Here is a 15832-nt window from a genome sequence, read left to right on the forward strand (position 1 = left end):
TTAAAGGGATCTGAGCTGAAAATATCAGCAGTATGGTCTTACATTAATTTCGTTGTCATCTAGTGATCTCAGTCAAGAGAACAAGAAAATCAAGGCTGAAAAGTTTGACCAACATTCACCAAATCTATATATGGTCATCTATTTTAGGAGAAACCTAGAAATAGAATGTTTTTGACAGATCATGAAAACAATAGACAGCTGCAACACTTACAGTGTAGGGGTCCACCTGTTGTAACATATCACATATCTGTTCCCGTCCTTATGGATAGCAGCCGAAGACCAACTTGGTCATCAGTGTTGATGGCAAAGCACTAAGCACCTCTACTATGACTGGTCCAGTCTGGCCAGTTTGACAGTGATTTGGCTTCCAAGCCCAATATTTTTTGCAACATCGCAAAACCCTTCAAATTGACTATCCAAGAAATAACAAAATGTAGCTTTATCGACTTTGTTCTGTTATAGAATATATTGTTGTCAAAATAAATTGATAATCAATGCTAGTCTACTATGTTCCGAGTTTCCACTTTTCTTTGGTTGAAATCACTTACACAAAGAGAAGAAAAATGTACTTTTCCAAATTTGTTGGGATAAAGGATAGTCAATTAGAAAGTTATGGGGGGCCAAATACAAAAAAATGACACCAGGGAACATTTTCCCACACAAAAATCATGCAAACCAGCACTGAAGAAAAAAACATTCATAGTGACCATAAGAAATAATGTATTCATATTTTGAAAAGAAATTGTTCAGAGGATCTCATCCTGTAAAATAAATTATTGCATAAACAGTCACCACAAAAAACTCAGGCAGGCTGAAAATTTCTGACTCCTGCCTGATGGTCTGTCCTTAAGCCCATGTCGGGAGGAAGAGAGACCCTGGAAATGAGGCTGGTTTTGACATAGCAAGTCTCATGTGCCATCCACAGGCAAAGAATTTGAAATCGGAAATATAATATTTTCATATTAATTCCTCTTTTTGCTCTGAGGAAAGTATACCCGTTGACACTGACTTTAACATGCAATTTAAAAGAAAGGTATTTTAACTAATATGCATCTATTTACACATAACCATTTGTTATTACTCACCTCTGTTAGCGAGACCACTTCAGAACGATCATAACAATCACAGCATAGAGCAAAGGGCATGAAGGTCATACCAGATCAGACCAGACACACCAGGAATACATCACAATCGAGAGGTTAAGCATGACGTTCACGGCAAATGGCAGGGATGACCACATGACCATTTTTTCCCGCCGTTTTTGATGTTCGCTGTTTGAACTTTGCTGTTTTCAATGTGAAGAGGAGAGGTTTCACATTAATGAAAAATGTGAGTAATATTTGTATTTTTTATGCTGTTGTGATGTATTAACAATGGTGTGCTTCAAGACAGAGCTACGTTACTTGTTGTTCTACGGAAAACAATCGTGTTGTATTGACTTTAGAGGGAAATTATTCGGAAAACAGTGCTATGAGCTTCAGACCGTTCTTTGTTTTTGAAGTGCGTCGCAATTTTCTGTTGTTGTTGCTCTTTTGTTTTTTCTTTTAATTTTCAGAAGCCATAAGAATTTATACAATGGCTCCATTTTGCTGGCCAAAAGTGGAACAAGACATTGTACTTTGCAAAGAAATTACAGTGCAGTGCCCCACAAAAGCGGAGACTGGGAGGACATTGCAGTTTCTTTCCAACTTATTTACTACAGAAAACAATCCAGTCAAGCTAAATGGGTGAGGATGCTGTGAGCAGAGTGAGCTGTTGGTTATAAAATATAAGTCTGAGGAGCGGAAAGCTTTAAAGAGGGAAGTTAAACCCCTTCTTGTATTATTTGGTCAGTTTATGGTCAGTTCGTTCCATGGTCAGATCATTTGTAGTCAGATCATTCCACAAGGAAAGTCTGATCATTTCAAAGCATATGTAGTCAGATTGTTCCACTGCAGTAACGAAAACCTTCTGTTTCAATGGAAATGTAAAGAAAAACGTCCAACCTTTTAGTGGACAGACTTTGTTAACTGTGCTCACTGATGTACTGAATTTGTTTGAGAACTTTCATGACGCCTCAGTTTGAAAACATACCTGCAAAAATTCTGCATCTTATTTCAGATTTCATATGTATTTGTTAATATAAGTTTAAATGCAGCTGAAAAGTTGAATTTATCAAAAGCTTTGCAGCACTCCATCATATTAGCAGTGAAGTCAACATGATCAGTTCATCATTCCCATCAGCAGTCCTCAAGTGCAATCTAAATGAACTGATAGACCTTGTAAACATTTTATCATTCTGATCTTGCTCATATTACACTCAAGATCTATCCATCTGTACATCTATAAATGTTTATCCATCTATAAGTAGAACGATCTGACCATGGAATGACGTGACTGGGTACCATTTGCTCATGTTTTTTTTCTTATCTTACACCGAGATTGGTGACTATCTAAACTTCTACAGGTCACCTGCAAGTCAAAACATCTGGAAATTCACAGTAATATTAAGTTTATTTACTCACAGTAATTGTATAATTATGATTTAGATCTGGAACTCGGGAGGAATATGACAAACTTAATACCTTGTTAGAGGACATTACCACACATCTGGAGGACATGTCAGCAAATTTAGTGACAAAACAAAAGAAAAAAGAAGAAGAGGACAGATCAAAAGGCTTGGCTGTTAAAAAGGCAGCGATGGAAACTTACACCAGTGCATTGGCCTGAAATAATTATTGTGGTGTAAATGATAACGGTTTTTTAGCTCATTACTTTGAAATATGATGTTTATTGCACTACATAAAGTCTATTTTAAGCATCTATTTAACAAAGGATATTTTAGGATAGCATTCATAGGATATAATACATGAATTAAATGGAGATTTGACTAGTAATGATATATATGGTAACCATACACGAACATACTGTAAATAAGTCATTTTGTTGTTGTGATAAGTCATTGTGTGAAATAATTCCCTTGATCTCATGATTGCAGAGAATTCAAAGAGTGATTCTAGCAGTCAGCCAGATGAAAAGGAAAAAGATGAAGAACTGTTTTTTCCAGGTATTCATGAATATTACAATGAAAGGTTTGTTATAAAAATGATGAGAATATTTGATCTTCATTTTGAATTTGTCAAATGACAATTACGGTAGTACAAATTCTTACATTTATACTACAGGCTGAGATATGTCTGAAATGTGATTGGCTAAGACTAGTAGTATTTAAGCCAAATTTGAAATACGTACACGTAAAAATTACAGCCAGTTTCCATGGTAACTGAAAAATTATTGTTTCTAATTTTAAAACAATGACAGATAGATTTCCCGATTGTGACGCGAAAGAACTACAACAGTTAAAGGAAAGTGCAGAAAATTCGAACACAAAGAAAAGCACTAAGACCTGTGTTACTGTTTGGACTACATGGGCTGAAGAAAAAGGATACAGTCCAGATATTTTTAGCCACAAAGCCAAGGAACTTGACGAGATGCTTCAGAAGTTTTTCACCGAGGTGAGAAAAAAGGATGGTTCAGACTATGAGCCAGACAGTTTGTGGGTAATGATAGCATCCCTGGACTGACATTTAAAGGAAATGAAAGCATTAAGCCATCAACAAGTGAGTGATCTCAGAGGAACCAGTACAGTTCATTGGAATCAGGTCCTAAATCAGCAGAATGAGGACCACAGCGAGTGAGACAGCAGTTCCAACTCTAACAGTGAACTGGAGGTGCCAGCCAGTTGGGATATCCAGCAAGAGTGTAGCAACTTCATGCCTGGCACTGCGAGCGCCAATCACTCTGAGTCGGTGAGAGTGCATATTCGCCAGCTATTTGTCTACCAGTGTGCAGCCAGGACAAGTGACTCTTCCAGCTGCAGAGAGGGCACCATGAGCAAAAGCCCGAAGCTCTGGCCAGCGCAGGAAACATAAACAAAACACCACAGGACCGACTATGCCAGTCATTCCTTCCATCCAGACGACAACCCAGGAGGAGACGCCCAGAGCTGACCCCCGATCGGCTCTCTTGGCACTTGAAGGCATTGTTCCAGCCCGCATTCCTAAAGACGATTCCCTGCAAAGATTCACCAAATTCTTCCACAACCACCTGCCACTGGCCTCTGAGGTAACTTAATCAATGTGTTTTAACACAGAAATAAATTTGTCGTGGGTTAATTTGTGCAAAATAATAATAATAACAATAATAATAATGTTTCAAATGAAACATCATCCATTGTCAGTTATACAAGAATAGCAATGGTACATGAGCAATAAATAGTTTAACAATGTGTGATGAAAATAGGAATAATTAAGGATTAAAAACATGAAAAAACATGAGAATATTACACTAAAAAAACATAGACTAATTAGTGTGAAAGGATTAAATCAAGATGGTTAACATAATAATAGTAATTCTTGTTACTAGACACATTGGTTTAAGCCCTAAACGTTAAGAACTGATTTTCAATGTCGTCAGGAAGTGACTGTCTGTCCACCTGGGCCTGAATCAGCAGCAGCGGAGGGAGATGACTCTGGACTGTGCCATTTTCAACGCTTTTACCAAACCAGCCATCTGCAACTGGTCCAGCAAGCTAAAGCAGACCTTTGGTTAGCAGTTCAAGCCGACTGTCTCTGCTTGGGTGAACTGCTCAGGGGATCTTCACACAGAGACAGCACCGGGGAAAACTGTCCCTACTCCCACAGCACAGAAGAGGGTGCCAAGTTACATGCAGTAAGCCAGAAGTGTGGGAGTGGAGAATACCGTGTATGCCTGTTGATAGACCATTGTGAAGTGGACACCCTAGTCCAAGTGGGCATGACCAAAAAATGCACTATTGACAACCAGACTCTGACTGTCCAAGTACATCTCACACATTCTGAATTCTGGTGACATTGAGCGTGAACGCATGGCTGGAATAACCAAAGCACTTTGTTCATTACTGGGCTGTGAGTGGACAAAACTGAGAAATGTGGCCAACACTGGTTACCCTACTCTGCTCTGCCCTCATCTCGGGCACCTGCAACTTCAGCAGGGCTGAGGTGATCTGTTTTCCAACTTATCCAAGATTGGGTCTGCTGTAGGCCATCACCAGACTTGCCGCTCCCAGCTTGCTGCTCTCATATTCTTGTGCAAGAGGTGCATCCCAGATGCAGAAAGCAATTGGCACTACTACCTACATACAGAAGATGAAAACAAAGAGTCGGAAATTTTGCATAGCGTCTTTACAGGATGTTTTGAGGACAAGGCTTGAACTGTTAGGAACTTGACAATCTAAAGTCATGAACTGTTTCGAGTAAGTGTCACTGTGAAAGTAATGAACTGTGTCAGTGTAGGGGAAGAAGAGTAAGGATAATTTTAGCTTGAAGATTGCACATTGAAAGGACTCAGACTCTCTTTTGTATTTTTTCAGTTGTTTCTTTCTGCCAAACCGTCTTGGTGACTAGGACATTTAAAATCCCGAAAGTGAATGTACAAACACGTAGAAATAAATAAGTGATATCTAAGGGCCGAATCGCACTAGAGGCAGACAAATCAAAACTTGCTTACTTTATGTCAAAAATCTGTTGTCACTCGACTTGCCCTAATGCGATCGCGTATTTTTGTGTCAGCCAAACATTTCAGAGGACGGGCAAACTTCAAAGGCTCCGATGACCTGCCCCGAGGCAGGACAAATGGGACCAAACAACCGAAAATACAATAGCTTGTGTTTGTGTTTTAATTAAAATGTCAAAAATGACGAGTAGCAGGGTTAAATTCCTGTTCTTGTGTTACACTAGAACATGGCCTTTGAGTTTTTGCGCATTACTCAGTTCACAATATGTCGGATCCAAACAGCCCACCAAACAGCTTTCCTTTTTGCTACCCTCCGGGTTATTTCTTCCATAACTTTTATGAGTCGTACCCATATCGGAATTCCACAACCCCGATGCCCCAAGCTTCTATGAGTAGTTCTCTGCCAGGACAAAGCAGTGGCAGTCCTCAGTCAGGAAGCAGTGGCAGTGGAACTAGCACTCCGACGAACAAGATTGCCAGCACATCCACTTCCACTGAAGGAAATAAGAAGCAGCAGAAACAGGGCAAGACTACAGCGACACAAGACCGATGGACAGAGGACCAGGTGAAGTACCTTGTGGATCTGTGGGAGGCCAATATATCTAGGCTGAAGAGCCAACAGGCAAGGAAAGTGTGGGCCGAAATCGCCTCAAAAATAAACAACCAGTTCAACCTCATGTGCCTTGCAAGTCAGTGCAAGCGAAAAATTGAGCACTTAAAAAAGAAGTACAAAGAGACCAAAGACTGGAATCGATCGCAGACCGGAGGAAATAACGAAAGCTGCGAACATTTTGATGTCCTTGACCGCATGCTCGGAGGGAGAGATGTTGTTACTCTGAAGCACGTGCAGGAAACAGCAAATGCAGCTGAGAAAAACAAGGAGAAATTGCCTGACTCCCCTGCTGGTGACGAGGAGGGATATACCTCAGATCAGGCAGAGGAAGCCCTTAAAGTGATGGGAATCAAAGTCATGTCAAGAGCCGGAGCAAGAGGAAGAAGGCAAAAGGAAAGGGGAAAGGGCACAAGAGAAGCTTGGAGAATGATGATTCTGAGGATTTTGCTAGATTCTCTGAAAGAGTGGAGCGCCAGGGTGATAGATTGGCAAATGCTGTAAAGCAAATGCAAGAAATGCAACCAAAGCAGACTCAGGCCTTGACTGGTTTCCTCGCAGCTCTGACCAAGGCCATAGAAAAAAATTAAAGGCAACATTTATCCTGTTATAACTTTTCGTTGCAGTTTTTTTACAAAGTTTAAATTGTCAAGAAAACATGAACAAAACAAAAATAGGTCAAAACAACATGTGATTGTGTAAAGATAACTGATTAAATAAAATCACATGGCAATGTACTCTTTTAGTAGTTCTCTGATATCGTCGCCATCCCTTAAAACATTCCCATCATTATCAATTCCTTCGTCGTAGTCGCCATCATCCATTCCCATTCATCTCCAGCATTAATGCAGAAATTGTGTAAAACAGCGCATGCTAGAACTGTATCACTCACAGAGCCAACACCGCTTTCGATTTGCTTTCTTAAAATACGCCAACGACTTTTGAGAATTCCAAACGTGCACTCCACAGAAACTCTGGCTAAAGAAAGTTCCTCATTAAATGCAATTTTGTCTTGATCTTGCATTCCTTGAGGATAAACTTTTTGTAACCAGAGAGCTAAAAGATAAGCAGTATCGGCCACCAAATATGGTCCAATCTCTCGCCCAAGAACATTCACAGTAGGACCAGTCAATAATTCTTGGTTCTCACATCATCTGTAAAGGCGACTGTTCCGTAACATGCGTACATGGTGCAAGGATCCTTGAAAACCAGCTGCTACATCAAGGAATCTTTTCTTGCCATCAGCCATGGCTTGGATGATTATATCGTAGTGCTGGAATCAACTGAAGTAGTCGACTCTGCTGTCAGTAGGGGCTTTGATCGTGACATGTGTCCAATCAATTGTACCAGCCACATTTGGAAGATGAGAAGGCACTTCGAAAGTTTCCCTTGTTTCAACAACTTGAGCGTCAGTTTCTGGGAATTTCACATAATCATTTTTGATAGAAACCAGTCCTGTAATGATGTCTTCGATGGCCTTGATTACTGTTGTTGTCCCAACGTTAAAACCAGGCCCAATCGAAACATATGTTCCTCCACGAGCTAAGCGCGAGTCCAAAAGCCAATACTTTTTCTGGCTCAATATACCTTCTAAAGCAAGTGTTTTGTCTTGTGATGTATGGGCGAAGGACATCCAAAAGCAAACGGAAGGTAGCTCTTCTCATTCGTAGCTGTTTCCTAAAATATTCGTCTGGGATTCTTGGGTCATTATAATGAATGTCAAACCATGAATCGGCAGGTCGAGGGAGAATCCAAAAGTATGGCTGTCTATGCCGATTTCATCTTCACCTTCGAGTCTCGGACAGTCTCAGAAAAGCTCTCCCCTCTAGTTGTATTTGAGCAAGAGACAAAATTACCAGCATCATCCTCAGCTGAGCATACATCTGAAATTGTGGGACAAATGCTGCAGTTACAAAAAGCAGAAAACATCTTGGGATCATGTTGTTATGAAATATGATTTCCCGCCATGTACTGCAAAGATCACGAGTTGCTGAAATGTAAACATTTCGCACTTGTCAAACGTAAACAAAACGCTAGTGCGATGGCGCATGGACAACAGACAAATTGTTGGTGGACAAACTTTAGCCAAATCCTGTGGAGTTTGCCCTGGGACATTTGAAATGTCTGGCTCTAGTGCAATTTGACACTAAGCCAATTACGTTTGTATAGCTTAAGAAGTAAGCTTAAGCGTTTTTGTAGCTGGTCGAACGATTTGACTTTGTATGTCAGCTCAACCTTGTGTTTATAATTATTTTAAGTGGCTTGACAATGAAAGGTCTCCACGACTGAGTTATTAGATTGGAACCGAAAATAAATGCCTAGAGTGGCTTTAGCTCGAACTTACTTGTTGGTTGTGTGTTTTTTTTGCCATATTTTTCCAGCCAACAAAGTGCCAGCTGCCTTCGGGAAACTGTGGAAAATGTTCCTTGGGTCTGGCTTTCATGTTTGGGGTGTATTCTTTAGAGTCTTGAGCTGGTCAATGAGGTGCAAATGTTGCTAGGAGAGCAAGGAACCGGGTGTAACTGTGTTTTCATGTCGGCGGCATTTTGTGGGAGGGGAGGACTACGACCGCTGACCTAGGAAGTGTTGGCCTAGAGCCCGTTTCTCCAGGGTCCTGAAAAGTTTTTGCACTCGCAAACCTGTAGCAAAATCTCAAACCTGATGATCACAGAGCTGTGTTATGGACATATTTTTAATATGAACAGAGGATCTGTTCATGCAAGAAGTTTCAGGCGTATGCACCCCTCTCTTTTTAGAAAAAGATCGACTAAAAATGGCTTTGCGGGCCCTAAAAATTTCCAGGCCTTTCAAGAAACAGAGCCCCGGGACAAATAATGTACACTTTTCACGTGCCTATTTATACGAATCTTTAAAATGGCTACAGTTTGGGTAATTGAAAATAGCTTGCAAATCCGTTCGAGCAAATTGTGCATCGCGTACGTATCCAGGATCTCTTCAATTCCTACTGCGTCATTCTGGTGGAGTTTCAGTAAGTCGTGTTTGCTATGGTTTTCTTTATTTTTCGCCTAGCTTCCTTGACTTACATTATTGTTGTTTTCACTTTCTATTTGCTTGTCATTTTTTCTAGTCAAACTCGTAATTATGTAAACAAATAAAGTCGTGCAATGTTTGAAGTTCAGTGCCACTTTGATTTCCACTCAATTAATACTATGGTGAGCCTTTCGCACGCTCATTGGCCGTTTACTGAGAAAGGATCAGTTATATTGGGCCAGATTAAAAAGAGCTATTACAATAAACATTTTATTGAACTAGCTTGTTCTGTATTGTTCTCGCTGAACGTCTAAATTTTGCACACAAAAAGACTAGACACACGCACACAAACAACTCTTTGCTCAATGTTTGTGCAAGTTTCTTGCTAGGGGAATCCCCCCGCTGGTTCCCAGGCTTTCTCCCGTTCTATTGTTAATAGCAATAGAGGTCCAAGTGTCGATTGAAATAGCGCTTGTGAAGATCTACTTTTTCCGCATGGGCCTAATCTGGCACAAAGACCTTTGAATTTAGTAGCCACCGTTCTTAATGACAGATATACAAATCACATGTATGCTCATTTGGAAACCAAAGGTGAAGAAGCGCAACTAAGCTTAGCAAGTATGTACATTGTGTGGAGCCTGAAAGACCAGAACATTGAGTGCAACATGCTATATTGCACATTATCTCGGAAGTTAATGATGTCTGTTGTATTTTTGAAATACGACCGGGTCTTGTTGTTTAGCGATAGGCTGAAGGGATATGGAAAAGGAACCCTCAACATGCATGACACAGGCTTTTAGTCAGGTTTTGACTGAAAAAGTGAGTAATCGAAAATGGGCTATAGCACGAATAAACACGCATAAAAAGTGACTATCTCATTTCTTTTGGGAATTTTAACGCAAGGCTAAAAATATCCAATCTAGCAATGTTATCAAAACTCTCGGGAGTTGCTCTCCGTGCTGTTCTTTTTCATCAAAGTTTCACTCCCCTGGCTGGCTATGTCATTAAGCATTTTCCTTTGAGAATTTTGCAATAAAAACAGTAATAAGACACTTACTTCTATATTATAGCCCTTTGAGGGCTAATAAAACTGACAACATCAACGACTGAATTCATTCACAGTACTTGTCATTATGTGTGGGACAAACACAATTGTGTGTAATACATGATCTAACCACATTTCACTCATCAAACAAAAACGTGCTTAATTATGGACTGCATAATGTGGTTCTACTTAGTGTCTTGAATAGAATTCAACCATTTTTGTCCTGAAATTGCATAGGGTCATTTTCATGGTGAATCCACCCTAAGCGAATGAGCCAATCTTCAAATCTGTCCTTCAGCGACTTGAGATTACTCAAAATCCACCCCTCTAGGGTTCAATCCCATTTCCAAGTGGTCAGAATGGAAACTTAATTTTCTCTCATCCGACAGCCGTGAATTTAACTAGTACCCTTCTCTTTTTAAGGGGACAGCTAAGCCATGCTTTTGTAAACTCCCCTTGTGTGCTCAGATTACAATTACGAAGTCACGCAATGTAGGTCAAGTCACGCCAACGATATGATTCGTGAGAAATGTATTAGAAATTATGAGAAATGTACTGACGAGTCAAAATATTGTAGCCAGGTTTTTAAATCCATTAATATACTTTCTTTGCTGGAAAAAGATTTCAAAAAATTGTGTGAAAGGAACATTTTTCCACTGAAAAAAGTCCTGAAATTAAAAAGTTTAACATGAGACATGCCCAAAGACAACGTAACTAACGGGGGTCTTTTTCTTCCGACTGGGTGACATCAGACAACATTTGACTTGTCAAAATTAAGGGATGGTTTCTTTGAATGAAGGGATGTTCTGTTAGTTGGTTTGTTGACATGGCTAGAATTTCATAAGAGAGCAAGCACTTGGGCTCATTTTAAAAGTGCACCACTTGGCACAAAGAAACAAAAACCTTAAAGCCAGTTTACCAGCACATGTGTCTCTCTCACAGACATGTCACAACTGAGATCTCTTGTGGTTGCAAAATAGCAATCTAAAAAACCAACAAATCTGACATAAACTGTCACAAGAAATGAGGAATACACACACTTTTGGAAATATTGCTGTTCCTGCCTCATCTCCGTAGATCTCTGCCTGATCAGTACTTGCTTATGTTCCCTGTAGTTCATATGTGAAAAGGAACCTGTGAACATATCAAAAACATTGTACATTTGATTAGCAAACAGTTACCAAGTACTGCAAATGTCCACTTAAGTCAGAGTTTAATTCTCATGAATTCCCATGAATTTCATGATAATCATTATATTAATGAATATTTTTCTGACAAATGCTTTTCTGCTTTGCACTGCAATATTAGGAGCTTGTCAGCTAACCGTGATAATCTGCAACATATGCTGTCTGAATGATATTTGCCTATTTCAATAGTGGGTCTCGCTGAGATTAAGCTTAAAGTTGACCAAAGTTTTTTACTCAATACCAAAATGCCAGGTTATTCATTCACTTTTCAACCCAGTCTTTCAAATGCTGGAGGAGTTGGTTTTTATATTAAGGAAGATCAATTTTTTACAACCAGACCTGATCTTACATCATCCACAAATGACTTTGAGGCTCTGTGGGTAGAGATGCAAAATGGATCTCAACGTAACATGATCTGTGGTGTTATTTAGCTGCATCCTCAAGGTAACATGCAAAACTTTCTGGATTTTCTTAACTCCACTACTGAAAAGATTGATAGGGAGAATAAATTCTGCATCATCTTAGGAGATTTTAATCTTGACCTTAAAATGGATTCTCAACCAGATACAGGTAATTTTTTAAATACTTTGGGGTCCTTCAACTTTCAACCTCATATTTTACAACCTACTTGCATTACTGACCACTCACAAACTTTAATTGACAACATTTTCTTCAATTCTTTGGAACACCTCACCTTAAGTGGGAATATTATTTATGATCCTACTGATCATTTACCTAATTTCCTTATTATCAAAAAATTCACTTCTTTACCTAACAATATTAAGATCTACAAAAGAAATTATACTAATTTTGATGAATCTGCTCTAATTCAAGATATCCAGTCAGTCGATTGAGAAGGTGTCTTGCATGCCAATCCTGGTCCTAATGTAATGTTTGATTCTTTTTATACCAGAATTTCTGACATAATTGATGTTCATATCCCTCTCATACAACTCTCTAAACATGAATTAAGAATGAAATCTAAGCCATGGATAACCACTGCTTTAAGGGTCTCAATCAACATAAAAACAAACTTTTCAGACTTTTCAACTTTTCAATTATTAAACTAATTCCACCGAATAGCTCTTTTGTTCCCATTGTTTATTGTAGTCTTGCATTCAAAAAGTTAAACATGCCACTTCCTACCATGGATATCTCATCAACAAAAATTGTCTTGAGTTTCTTGAGTTGTGCCCTAATGGTATTTAGTCTGTCGCTGTCCAGTGCACAATACTCAAAACCTCTATTTGCGGGTATCTTAAAAGCAGAATGTAATGTATTGCCTTTAATATTAAAAGCAGCTTTACCAGTAGGAGCTGCTTTTACAACTTTCACATCATCTGGATTTTCCCCTGCAATACTATTCAGATATCTTATCAATGCTTCATACAATGCATTGGTGACTTTACTTTTGCCAACTCCAGCACCTCCGCTTAAGAACAATCTAAGAGGGTCATCCCTAGTTTTTAGTGAATGTAACACATGATAAATATGTTGTCTCTGTTTTCATTCGAAGAGTGGACAAGTGCATAATAATTATCATCAGACATCCGCTTTATAAAAAGTTCCTCCTCATCATTACTTCTAGGGAAGATTCTGATATCAAGTAAATAATTCACTAGGCTTCTCCTTAACAGCACAGTCCTGCTTACTGATATGCTTTGCATTTGGAGCAACAGTGTCAAAGTTGTCATATTCAGCATTATTCATATCTTCCATTGCTTTATCTAGTATTTCTGAATGGTATTCATGTTGACGCCTATTGCTGATAACTTTATCCTTAACCTGTTCAAATCATTCTTGGTAAGTCTAACATTCTTTCATTAAGTCAGTAGTTTCATTTTGCTACAGTGTATAAAGCATAAGCTGTTCTTGAAAATCGTTTTCTGGATCCTTATCTTTATTGTACCTAACAGATCGTGTGATTTTAGGCTCCTTTTGTTTTACTAGTTTCATTCCTCTTTAAGTTTGTATTCATGTAGCTCACATTGACACTCAGTGACATTAATACTAATAGGGTCATTATCAGTATTGTCATAAAAGCTTGTTTCTGGTAAGAAGTCATCAAGACCTGTGACTGATGACCCATTTCCACTCCAATCAGCATGTTCATCTTTAACATAGTTATACCATGCAACAAAAGTTAGCTAAACACAACTTTTCTAACTGTTTTGGTCTCCTTTGATAACGCTTAATTATGTTGTCAGATTCTATGTAAGGTGAACTGTCAGGCAATTCCTTAAACTTATCCAGTTTCTTTAACAAAAATGTCCTGTAATCTGGAGGTGATGAGCTAATAAAATGAAAATCACGGAAAGATCTTCTAATGGGCATTTGTAAAACAAGATAAACAGCTTCTTGGGCACTGATTTCAACTGCATTTAAAAATTTGTTTCCAATGTGCCTCACTCTATTTGTAATATCTTTATTACCAGATTGGGCTTCTTCAGATGCCTTTTCTAGAAGCCTACTCATACCTCTCTGTCCTTTTGTAATGTAAGAGAGTATGTTTGTAGCAGATACATAAGGATCTAATACATATTGAATGTCCATGTTTGCTTGCCAGGCTTTGAGTAAAACATTGTTATAATTGTTTATCCTTACTTTGGTTGGTGCCCTTTTCAAACATAACGTTGCCCTCTTTAGGGTGTGTCTTATAGCTAAGAAGTAACTTTCTTCAGTCAATTGTAAGTTGTTAAGAAAACCTTCAAATGTTATATCTTCATCATAGTTCATGTTGTCAAGAACTTCTTTTATCTTTTCATTTGCAGTTCTTTTAACTTATAGAAGATGTTTGGTACAGACATTGCAGCTCTTCTATCCTGGCATCTTAGCTCCCACTTGCAAATTGTACTGTATGATACAGGAAACTTTCTTTCATTGTTGACAGGTCTACGTTTTCCACAAAATATTGTGGGAAATGATAAATATTCAGAATCTTTGTCCATAAATATTCCTAATGGTCTATTCCCTTCTCCTGGGGCAAAAGAAATTATTGTCTACATTTTCTACTACATCTGGTTTCTGTAATAGTGTATCTGTGACCCCTGATGGGCGTTCATCAACTTCACACCAATCATTGCTATCTTCTTTTTCACAGCCTGGATTTTCATCATCTGCATTGGCAATACTCTTTTGACAATCTTGTGTTTTATCCTCTGGAACAATTTTATCTGTTTGTGTATGTAACTCATTATTACTTGGAGTGTCAGAGTTTTCAACAAATTCACTCCAGTCTTCATGGGCACTAGATTGCAAACTTATGTTATCTAACCAAGCATTTTGTACCTCTATACCTTCTCTCTTGAATAAATCACTTGTGTCTACAAGACATTTGCTGCATCTAATACTTTCTTAGGTCTAATATTTTGAAACTGGTACTGATGCTTATAGCTCAGACGCCTTTCAAGTTTTATTGGAATGGTTTGTGATTCATTGATGGTCCTTCCCGTACAAAAAATTTATAGTTTGACATGGTGAGAATCTGGCTTGAATCTGGCCATAATGTCATTTTTGCGGTGTGAGTTGAACGAGACAAAGCGAGACACCAGATTTGTCCCGCTACAGTAGTTGACCGAGACATTTGACTCGCTATGTTCTGAGTGATAATATGGCCAGAATTTAGCGTGATCGAGCAAGTCTGATTTCACATTGTTTACGATGATTAACGTGACATTCATCTGGCGGTATTATGACCGGGAATGGAACGATACATTGACATGATGGTTTAAAATTATTTACGAGCCCCTGTATTTTGAGACCATGACTTTTGTCATGCTCGCATATCGGCGATAATATGGCTGGCTTTGAGCGTGTCCCAAACACAACAATAAAACCAGTTCTGTTTGCAGAGCTGCCATTCGTGAAGATAATTGATTCGTAAAATTAACTTACGTGAAATAGAATAATCATTTTGGAGGAGAATCTCGCAGAGCCCAAATAAAATTATTTTCGTCATTACATTAACCTAATTGAATCCAGTGTTTTTGTTTTTTTGTTACATTAGATTTCAATATTACATTTTGCATATATTTGTGCAACTGGAGGAAGTTCGTGGAAAAGATAAACATGATCTCTTTATCACATACAGACATACAATAAGCATAGTTTATTTCTGTTTCTGTATTTGCAATGCCAGCACACCGCAGTTATATCAAGTGCCGCTATGATATTCGAAAAAGCAACGGTGAAATAAAACATTTCAATGTTGAACCTAAATTAAACGTAAACGTAGCACGGACGTGAAAGAATTTGAGAAATTTTATCTTACGACTCGTTCATTTACCGTGCAAATGTAATAACACAAAGGCGGTATACGATGTGCAATTTTACAAACAAGAAAGAACTTGTTGCAAATACCTGCGATTGCCAGAGACATTAAAACCAGCGCACAGTACTGCGACGGTTGGGGAACAACAAACAGCATAAGAAGGCATTGAGAAGTAATCTATATGCGATAAGGCCCCA

The 15832-nt window shown here is 38.7% G+C and overlaps 3 pseudogenes; 1 reads left to right on the top strand and 2 right to left on the bottom strand.

The window, feature by feature from the left end:
* Positions 1 to 1254: 1254 nt before the first annotated feature.
* On the top strand, positions 1255 to 2736 carry LOC149099897 (uncharacterized; annotated as a pseudogene).
* A 4128-nt stretch (positions 2737 to 6864) lies between these two features.
* On the bottom strand, positions 6865 to 8145 carry LOC149099898 (uncharacterized; annotated as a pseudogene).
* A 4321-nt stretch (positions 8146 to 12466) lies between these two features.
* LOC110052962 (uncharacterized) lies at positions 12467 to 14559 on the bottom strand (annotated as a pseudogene).
* Between the last annotated feature and the right edge of the window lie 1273 nt (positions 14560 to 15832).

The sequence above is a fragment of the Orbicella faveolata genome, unplaced genomic scaffold, assembly GCF_042242905.1.
Source record: "Orbicella faveolata isolate gen_17 unplaced genomic scaffold, um_ofav_v1 contig_46, whole genome shotgun sequence".
Taxonomy (NCBI): domain Eukaryota; kingdom Metazoa; phylum Cnidaria; class Anthozoa; order Scleractinia; family Merulinidae; genus Orbicella; species Orbicella faveolata.